The 10,498-nt window shown below is 37.6% G+C and overlaps 1 long non-coding RNA gene across 1 annotated transcript in view; it reads left to right on the forward strand.

Annotated features, from left to right (window-relative positions):
• Positions 1-5,688, forward strand: part of LOC123979154 — a 23,925-nt gene extending 18,237 nt beyond the window's left edge. Inside the window, exon 3 of the long non-coding RNA XR_006827168.1 lies at positions 4,702-5,688. This is a non-coding gene — a long non-coding RNA (uncharacterized LOC123979154). The remainder of the gene's footprint in view (positions 1-4,701) is intronic.
• The last annotated feature ends 4,810 nt before the right edge of the window (positions 5,689-10,498 follow it).

The raw sequence follows: 10,498 nt of genomic DNA on the forward strand, positions 1-10,498 counted from the left end.
CCCCAACCGGTCGAGGCAGATGGCCGCCCACCCTGAGCCATGGTTCTGCTCGAGGTTTCTGCCTCTTAAAAGGAAGTTTTTCCTTGCCTCTGTCGCCTAGTGCTTGCTCTTGGTGGGAACTGTTGGGCTTCTGTAAATATCATCACAGAGTACGGTCTAGACCTGCTCTTTTATGAAAAGCGCTGTGAGATAACTGTTGTTGTGATTTGGCGCTATATAAATAAAATTGAATTGAATTGAATTGAATTAAAGATGACGAACGTCCCAAACTTTTAATACAGATGTTCCTGAAACTTCCTCTCTTCGTTATGAAAGTGCTGCAGATCAGCGTTCCCAAAATTATTTTAGGGGGACGTTCCATATTTGTTATTTTATGGTCACATAGCAACATTACAAAGAGGACATTTGGGACATAAGCAGAACGTTCCCATGTGGTCCTTTGTTGGCCATATGAGAACGTTTTGTTACATACTTATTCAGAACGTTCCCATACGGTTCCTTGTTGTCACATGGTGTCACGATTCTGTCTGCTTTGTGTTTTTACTTTCTAGTTCCCTGGTTTTTGGGGGTTTAGTATAATCAGGTACGTGATTGGCAAAGGCCAAAAAATCAAACTGGCAGCGGCTCTATTATTGCATACGGATGGTAAAGCAGGACCCATGCCAATAAGTTATTCGGTGGATGTGTCGCAGTGGGAATCAAAGACAAGTGTCTAATCCACTGCACCATCGCCACCTCTATATTAATTATTTTGTATTAATTTTTACCATACTTCACAATTTCTAATGAATAAGAGATAGCATCAAAGGTCGCGGCCTGTTCAATTTACCATTCATTTCCAAAATTCTTGAAAAAACAGTTGCCTCTCAACTCCATCTTCATCTATCCCACAATAACCTGTATGAACAGTTCCAGTTCCAGTCTGGATTCCGTCCACTTCATAGCACTGAAACAGCACTTATCAAAATCACCAATGACCTCTTTGTGGCAGCTGATTCTGTACTACTTACCATTCTCATCCTCCTCGACCTGAGTGCAGCCTTTGATACCATCTGTCACTCTGTTCTCCTCAACAGGTTATCTTCTATCGGCATCACTCACACTCCGTTAGACTGGTTCACATCTTATCTTTCAGGCCACACTCAGTTCGTTCAACTTAAGTCTTTTAAATCCTGTCCCTCCCACGTCACTTCAGGTGTGACGTGGGAGGGACCCTTACTTTTCATCATTTATCTCCTTCTTCTGGGCAATATCTTCTGCAAATTTAATATTCAATTCCACTATTATGCTGATGACACCCAGCTCTACCTCTCGACCATCGTCCTCTCTCCCCCCCACCTCCCTCACTGACTGTATCACTCCTGTTCTCCAACAGCTTCACTTGCTGCCGGTCGTGTCCCGTATCCAATTCAAAGTCCTTCTGTTAACATTCAAGGCCATCCACAACCTTGCCCCTCCGTATTTGTCTGATCTCCTGCAGGGTCCAACTTCCACCCGCTCCCTTAGATCCTCTTCCTCCATACACCTGTCTGTCCCCCCTGCTCGTCTCACCATCGCCCCTCGTCTCTGAAACTCTTTACCACCCCAACTTAGAAACATCGATTCATTCTCCCATTTTAAATCGCAACTCATAACACATCTGTTTAAAACTGCCTACCTCATTTGATGTAAATTCTTTGCTTTTAGCTTGTTTTAATGTTCTTAGTTTTGCTGCTTTTAAATGTCTTTGCATCCCTGTACGGTGTCCTTGAGTGCCGAGAAAGGCGCCTTAAATAAAATTTTATTATAATAATTAATTTAATAATTAATATTATTAAAACGGCAGTCCACAACCAACGGGTGACGTAACGATGACTACGTCCATTTCTTATACACAGTCTATGCTTCTGACAAACTCCCTTGCCGGCCCCTGGTATGCTGTTCAAGGAAGTACAAGCAGTCTTTAGGATTATCAGCATTGTCTTCGATGCTGTGTTCAAAAGCCCTCATGAAGGTGTGATATTGCAAAGGATCACCATCAAAAACCTGAATGTCTCTTTTAGGCAGAAATGAAAGAGATTGTTGCTGAACCAATAAAGCAGTCATTTCATTTTGTTTTTCCAAAACCGTAATTAACTGCAAGGTACACCCAGGATTCTCAAAGTTAAATTTAAGACTTTTTAAGACCTTTTTAATACCATTTAGGATGAAATTTAATACCAACTTCAATGCCATATAATGGAAATCTGAATGAATTTGAAGCCCGAGAAAAATAGTATTTACGAACTTGCCTAAATTTAATACATTCGTATTTAACACACTATAGCTTTTTGGGGTGTTTTTGTACTCTGATAACATAAAATGAATCAAGGACGTCACTTTATGTTGAAAAGTGGTGGGGACATAGGAGTTCAGATTAGGGGTGTGGCTCACATGCACGATTCCCTATATTGGGTCACGAGAACAAGATATTTTAACACTATTTTGAAGAAATATTCAATACTGTACAAATATACAAATGGGGGGTCTGGGGGTCGTCCCCTAGAAATTTTTGAGCACTTAATTAACTAACAGTTAATTTCCTGCATTCTGGAGACATTTTCTACACCAATTTATGGTAGAATTGTCTTGTGATTCAGGTGAAAATTCAAAGAATATAATAGAAAGAATATAATGCAGTACTCAGCAGCTTGTTTTTTTAGCTTAAGTTACTTTTTTTAAAGATGTTTATTCTGTTGAAGAAAAAGGACTGAAAAAAGGTTTTACTCATGCATATTTGTTGACAAAGAATTTATCATAATTGTTTTGAATGTTCTACCTCAGATTTGTGAAGTGATCCACTCAAGTGTTTGTCATGTTCTGACCATTAAGAAAAGTTTAAACCACAATTAACCATCAAGTTTCTTCAACTTTTACTCAGGAGCAAAAATCAGCCTTTAAACTCAAAGGAAATAACAATTTGATCCTTACCGTGATAATTATCGATATTGAAAGATATGAAACTTTTATTGTAATAACATTTTTGGCCGTATTGCCCAGCCCTAGCTGATGTTAATAAAATAATTAGGGATGCAAACTAGTCTTTTTCTTCTTCTTTTGGATTTTAAAGCGCAAATTAAATCGAATCGTGAGGTGCCCAGAGATTCCCACCCCTAATATTTATACTGCATGTGAGCTCCTTCTCTTTGCATTTTAAAATATTGAACCAGATGTTTTGAACATGTGTAACCCTGAAAACAGCTTTTAAAACACTGATCAGTCATCAGAACAAACTTTCCTGTGATTGGTGCTTGTGTAGTTTTCTTGTGCGCCACACCTGATGGAAACAGGACTAGTGAACAACGTTACAAGAGGGTCCAACTGCAGACCGGTCAGGACATGAAATACATGCAAAAACTACAAAATAAAAGCATGCGATTTAAAAGGAAACGCATAAAAAAATTTTATCACGTAGACATAGGGGGAGGGTTTTTGTTGTTGATTTATATTTAATTATTTAGTCAACATTGTAATAGGAAACTAGCAGGCTAATTCCTTAATTTGAGCCTATTCTACTTAGCAGTTAACGTGCAAGTGTAGCAACAAAGCAGACTGTGCATCGCTTCAATCATTCAACTAGTCACAGGATCTTTTTTTACAGGCAATATTTATTTATTCTGTCAAAACAGGATGTAAACTCCGTCGATCCAGCAGCCACATCCATCCACAGAAAAACATTGTTGTTGATTAAGAGTGTAACTTAGCCTCTCTTCCAGTCTTAAAAAAAAACCCACACATACTTCTCATTCATAATTTCCCTTTAAAGAGTAATATAAAATAGCATTTTACTGCTATCAGCTGAATTTAATAGGAAAAAACGGACAACTGTATGAACTGGACTACAATTTGAGCTTGGTGGGGGTCTGTAGTATAACGGACGTTACCGGCGGAGATTAATAAATAAATAAATAAATAATAGAAGCCTGGACAGAGACTTCTTTGCGTGGTCAACACTTTCTCTCGCTTTTGAAACTTGAACTTTGTTGCCGTATCACACACATCTGAGGCGAGTAGTGGGCTGATGTGTGTGATACGGCAACAAAGTTCAAGTTTCAAAAGCCTGAAACAAACCAACAAAGACTGCTGCTCAAGGAGAGACGCGCATCCGCCCTTTATGGTATCATATTAATTATTGTGGTGTGCAGCGTAGTTTGTTTGGAAAACGTGTTTATTTTAGTGTGTTTATCTTATTAATGTAATGTACATATATGATTAAAAATAATGGTTGTTGGTAAATGAATTACTGAACCCCACAGATGCACGATTAAGAGCTCAGACCTCCTTATGGACCGTAACTAGAACCCTGCTGGACTATCAATCTGTAAAATCAGTAAAAATGAACACACATGCAAAACAACAACATGTATCGATCATTTTGTAAATATCCACTTTTTAAAAATGAATGGAGACACAAAAGTTAGTAGCCTACTGTAATAAAACTTTTACTGTATTCACTGTGCACAGTGACTGATTTGCATTATGCAAGATTTTTAAAAAGTCTGAATGGAAGTTCCATTTACATTTTACTCATTTGGCAGACGCTTTTATGCAAAGTGACTTTCATTTGAGGAACAACAATACAAGCATCAACAGAGCATCAAATACAGATCTACATCTGATGATACATATTAGTGAGAGCAGCAATAAATACATGTCGGTTTAAATGTGTTCTTCCTTTCATAGGGAAACAGGCTGAGGTGTTGGAGCGCAGAGACGCTGTTCGCTGCAGCTGAGCGCCCAGATTAACCTGTCACACAGCTTCGTACCATCGATCGCGTTTCTATTCCGCTATGTTTGCAACATGAAGATCTGGACGGCTTACGTATTTGACGCCATCCCATCAGGCACCATCATGCTTTTTAGATATTCTGGCAGACTTCCACCTGCTTCTGTCTCCCTCCCCGATGTGGCTGAATCACCAGTAGGTACAATCTGTTTTTCCCAACTTCCTAAAAATAATAAGAACATCCGTGCTTTATTTCAGAAAGAAATAGTTTCTATGACAAATGTTTAATTTTACTGGAACCGATTTGTAAATGACACTGACTGGAAAAAGGTTTGGATGATTCCTCACAGATACTTGAAAGTAAACAAGGTGAAAGTGTCGTTCAGAAGAAGTCACAGATATTACCCTGCAAATCATTACATGGTTAAATTAAAGAGACATCAATACAAACTGTTCTTTTTGTGAAGACCGCCCAGAAACTGTTTTGCACCTCTTTTGGTTTTGCTCACACAACAGAACATTTTGGCAAAACCTCAGCAGATTAATCATTGACCTCATCTATAAAGACTTTGCCTTACTGTGGAAGAATGTTGTATTTTGCTTTTATAGAAGTCAAAGTGAAGAAAAGTTGTACTTCATTATAAAATGATTAATTCTTTTGGCAAAATTTCACATTCATAAATGCAAATCCAGCGCTAAAAAACCTAATTTTATACTTTTTTTCCACAAAGTTGTGCTTTATATTAATCTGATTTCTGGCTCCAACAACAGAAAGGCAGTTAAAACTGTCAACATGTGGTCCTCTCTCTCTTTGTAATGACCTGTAGGCGGCTGTGTTTTATATATGTATTTGTATACTGTTCTGTATATCTTTATAAGTCACATCTGAATTGTAACCCCCTTTATGCATTAAAGATGACTTTAAATTAAAAAATGAAAACATTTTTTGGGACATTTTATTGTCATTTTGCAGCGACACAGTCTCCTCCATGATCACATCCTCTCTTTGAATCATCGTGCAGCTGAGATGTAGCCTGCAGACTCCACTCAGAAGCAGAAATTATCTGTTATCTGTTCATGTTCAACAACGTCAATTTCTATTTTATCTGTAAATGCCAGGGGTATTAGAAACCAGATAAAGAGACAAAGGTGCTGATTTTTATTTTATCCAAGAAACTCACGCTGTAGAAACAGATGTATCATTTTGGAGCCAGTGGGTGAAAGATGTGTGGTTTTCATCTGGTAGGAACAGGTCAGCAGGGGTCGCTGCACTACAGGGAAAGTTTAATGGTCATATTATCAGCCACGTAACAGATGTTAATGGTAGATGGATAATTCTCCTAGTAGATACAGACCAATCTCAATTTCTTATTATAAATATTTATGCCTCCAATAACAAACAAGACAGCACAATTATATTTTCAGCAATAGAGAATAAAATTAATCAGCTGTTATTACAGTTCCCCTCAGCTAAAGTTTTATGGGGAGGAGACTTTAATACAGTGATGGATGAAAACATGGATTGATAGCCTCCTAAAGATAAAGTAATGAGTGAATTAGGAAACATATGTGGTACGATGGATCTTATTGATATCTGGAGAAATAGACACTTGAACCAAAGAATATATACAACAATCACACACAGACTTCTGGTTGATCTCCTCAGATGTAGAAGACAAGGTGGACGTAGTGAGAATAGAACCCTCTGTTTTTACAGATTTTATGGCTATTATGATTATAGTAAATATGAGGTAACTCTAATAAGGACTATTGGAAATTAAATAAAACACTATTAGAAAATAAGGAATTTAAAAAAGAAGCCCAAAAACTTATTGACAAATACTGGAGACGAGCAAATTTATTGAACGAGTTTGGAAAATGCTGGGAATTTATGAAATATGAATTGGGAAACGGTTTGCTAAAGCAAGTAAAGAAAGAGACCCGGATAATTACAAATATGATAAGATTATTAGAGAAAGTACATTTATCTGGAGAAGAACTGAAAGAACCGTCATCTCTACAACTTGAATTGGACTAAATATATGAAGAAAAGGCGTCTTCGTCAGATCCAGAAGAAAGTGGCTAGAACAGGGTGAAAAATGCACTAAATACTTTTTTAATCTAGATAAAAGAAACTATGAACAATCGAATGTGAAGATGAAAGAACAATTTCGCAATATGTAGCCAATTTCTATCAGACGTTATACGATACCGATTCTGAAAATGAAGGCAATATAGATTTGTTTCTTAAAGACATAGAAAAAAGCATTAAGGGCATTGATGACAGTTTTTAATCAGTCTGTGACCAGAAAATTAGTTTAACAAAAATGTATTGACTCTCTTAAAGAAAATAAATCTAAAAAGTGAATTTTATAAAGTCTTTAATAAGACTGTTGCCCCATTTTTAGTGTCTGTATTTGAAGAAGCCAGAGAAAAAGGAGCTACCACTTAATCTGCGTCAAGGTCTGATTAAATTGATCCCCAAACCAGAAAAAGATAAATTAAATATTGAGAATTTGAGGCCAATTAGTCTATTAAATAATGATGCCAAGATATTTGCTTTGATCTTTGCAAAAAGATTAAAATCAGGATTGGATAATATTATCGATGAAGAACAATCTGGATTCATACCTGGAAGAAATATATGCAACAACATGCAGTTAATTCTAGATATGATTGATTATAATGAATATATAGTGGACAATAGTTTTATTTTTTATTTGTTGACTTTTATAAAGCATTTGACACAATAAGCCATCAGTTTATGTTTAAAGTCATTGAATGCTTTGGATTTGGAAACCAATTTCTAAATGCTGCCAAAACACTTTATAAAAGGTGCAACAGCTCAGTTAAAACACGGCCCCTAGATTTGATATTGGTGATAAGACGAGGTCGTCCCCTCAACCCCTTTCTGTTCCTTCTGGTAACACAAATTATGGCCGTACAGTTTCAAGGTACAGTGACCTTAAATAGAGAATTTAAATGATCTCAACTGGCAGATGATTCGACTATTTTTCTGTCAAATAAAGAGGAAGTGATCAAAGTCATTAGTTTAATGGAGGATTTTTCTATTATTTCAGGCTTAAAAATGAACCTGAACAAATCTGTATTATTACCACTTAAAGAATGTGACCAATCAGAAGTAGACGGTATACCTGTGAGGAACACCGTTACATACCAAGGTGTAGTTATAGACAGGAATGAGAAACTCTGTAGTAAACAAAACTTCAGCCCTATAATTGGTAATAACGGCTAGTTCTACTTTCTAAAGCTGAGGGAACATCCAGATCTGTCTGTCTCCTTATTGTTGGAAATGCCGGAAGTAATATACAAAAAATTAGATGCAATCCTATTTAATTTCATATGGAGGAATAAATATCATTATTTAAAGAAAGATATCTTATGTAACACAAAAAGAAATGGAGGTCTGGAGGTCTTAAGTTTTGAAACTTTAAACAATACTTTCAAAATTAAATGGCTAATTAAGTTAATTACAGAAAAAGATAATATTTGGAACACCTTCCCTAAAAATATATTTAACTTAATGGGTGGAATTGAATTTGTATTAAAATGTGACTATAAAACTGATAAATTACCTGTAAAATTTTAAAATTTTCATAAACAAGCTCTGCTGGCCTGGAAGTCAAATTACAAGCATAATTTTTCACCAACTAATTACTACATTTGGAACAACAAGAATATTCAATATAAAAATAATTTACTATATTATGAAACATGGGTTGCCAAAGGTGTTGTATTAGTTAAACAGCTCGTCGGTGCTGAAGGGCAGTTACTAACATGTTTAACGGTTACTCCAAAAGAATATCCAGTGGTTTCTGATGTTGTGCTGCAACTTCTTAGAGGTTCGGTCAGTGAGGTCTCAAGGATCCAACCATGTAATAGTAGTTTATTCCTTGGAGAAATTGACATTACTACAAATAAATGTTGAAATAAATATATCAGGAACTGCAAACAAGGAATTAACTCTGTCTCCAGACAGACTCCTCTGGAATTAATTGGCAGAAAATGTGACTTATTGTAGATAAATTCTGTCTTAACAACAAAGTAAAAGAGGTTTCCTTTAAGAAATTACATCGTATATATCCGGTTAAAAAAAACGTTTGAGAGATTTAGATTGAATATTGAGTTTTCTTGCACTTTCTGTCAATTCCATGAAGAAACTATTTGTCATTTATTTTATTAATTTATACACTGCAGAATGTTTTGGTGGAAAACTGGACAAACGTTTCAACTTCAGGAAAAGGACGTTTTTATATGTTTTGAAAGAAACGAGAAGGAAAAAGACGTAATTTTTTTGTACAGTTGGTAAATTCCACATACACAAGAAAAAATGGACAGACTCCAAACCAAACTTTGGACACTTTCTCAAAGAACTGCATCAGTATAGCACCACAATTAAATGAAGGGGTTCAGATTCAGACCGTCTGGAGTTTCCAGCTGTGTGATAAAGTCCTTCAGGAGGTTCGTGTTCACCTCTTCCTCTGGACTTCAGGCAGCTTTAAGATTCCAGCCCATATTTTGCTGCCGTGCTCTTTATTCCATAATAAAGTGGCCTTTAATCAAAGAAGAACCAACTTCATCTCTTTGTTCTTCATCTTTATTGGTCTGTCTGTTAATGAGCAGCAGGTGGAAGCTCTGTTAGATTCTGACGGAAAGTCCGGAGGTTTCTTTGGAGCCCAAACAGACTCAGAGGCCAAACAGTGGGCTTCTGTTTTCCACAAGTGATGCAGTTAATCAGAAAACAGGAGATTTAATCAGGAATGCGAGAAGACGATAGAGATTTTCCTGCTTCCACCACCTGTTCAGGTGCTGCTGCACAGACGACGCCGGACGTTTTATTGGTTCAGGATTATCCAGCATACAAGTTATCACATTTAAATGTTCTATAAATGTACACGAGAGCAGAACTCTGAATGTTTTTATTACACTTGTATACAATTCTAAATAGTCTGAGTCTCAAGCTCACATCAGGTCACAAAGATATAGAGTTTGATTAAAAGAGCTAAATAATCTCCTAAAACAGCAGCTCACTGTAGTTTTTAAGAGGAGGAAGTGGTTAATCATTTTAATATTGTACTGAACATTAACATAAACTAACATGAACATTGCTGAACAGGCGATCTTCATTTAGGGCTAAAGCTACAGCTTAACATCAAGTCATTGCTGATCACCGCTTCAGGGCTTTCAGATTGTTATTAGTTTTTAATGTACATTATTTTACATCCTCCCAGCAGTGAGCTGCAGTCAGAATCCACTGCTTACGGATCAGTGAGCCACCACAGCGGGACCGCCGTTGACCATTTTGTTAGGGGACGGGACAGAAAGGACCCAAACGCAGCACTCAGAGTGAAGGAGGTTTTATTGAGGGTTCACGGGGGGGCTAAGGAAGAGGTGAGGGAGGAGAGGTGGACGCCAGGGGACGCGGGCACGGAGGACCAAGGAGCGGGCGAGGCACGGGTGGTGAGGCGAGGAGCAGGGAGGAGCCGGGAGGGCGCCGTGGAGGAAGCCCGAGAGGTGAGGACCGGAGGATGAGCCCAGCCGACTGAACGGATGACGAGGGTGAGTGAACCTGGGAGGGAAAACAGACAGAAAGACAGGGTTAGAGACTGGAGCGACAAAATGCAGGGACGATGAGAAAAAACAAGGAACATGAGAGCCTGGACGTAGAGGTGGCACCGGGTAAGGAGCAACGACGATCAAGCGAGGATGGAGTGGAGAACCGGGGTTGAAATA

This window comes from Micropterus dolomieu, linkage group LG11, assembly GCF_021292245.1.
Source record: "Micropterus dolomieu isolate WLL.071019.BEF.003 ecotype Adirondacks linkage group LG11, ASM2129224v1, whole genome shotgun sequence".
Taxonomy (NCBI): Eukaryota; Metazoa; Chordata; class Actinopteri; order Centrarchiformes; family Centrarchidae; genus Micropterus; species Micropterus dolomieu.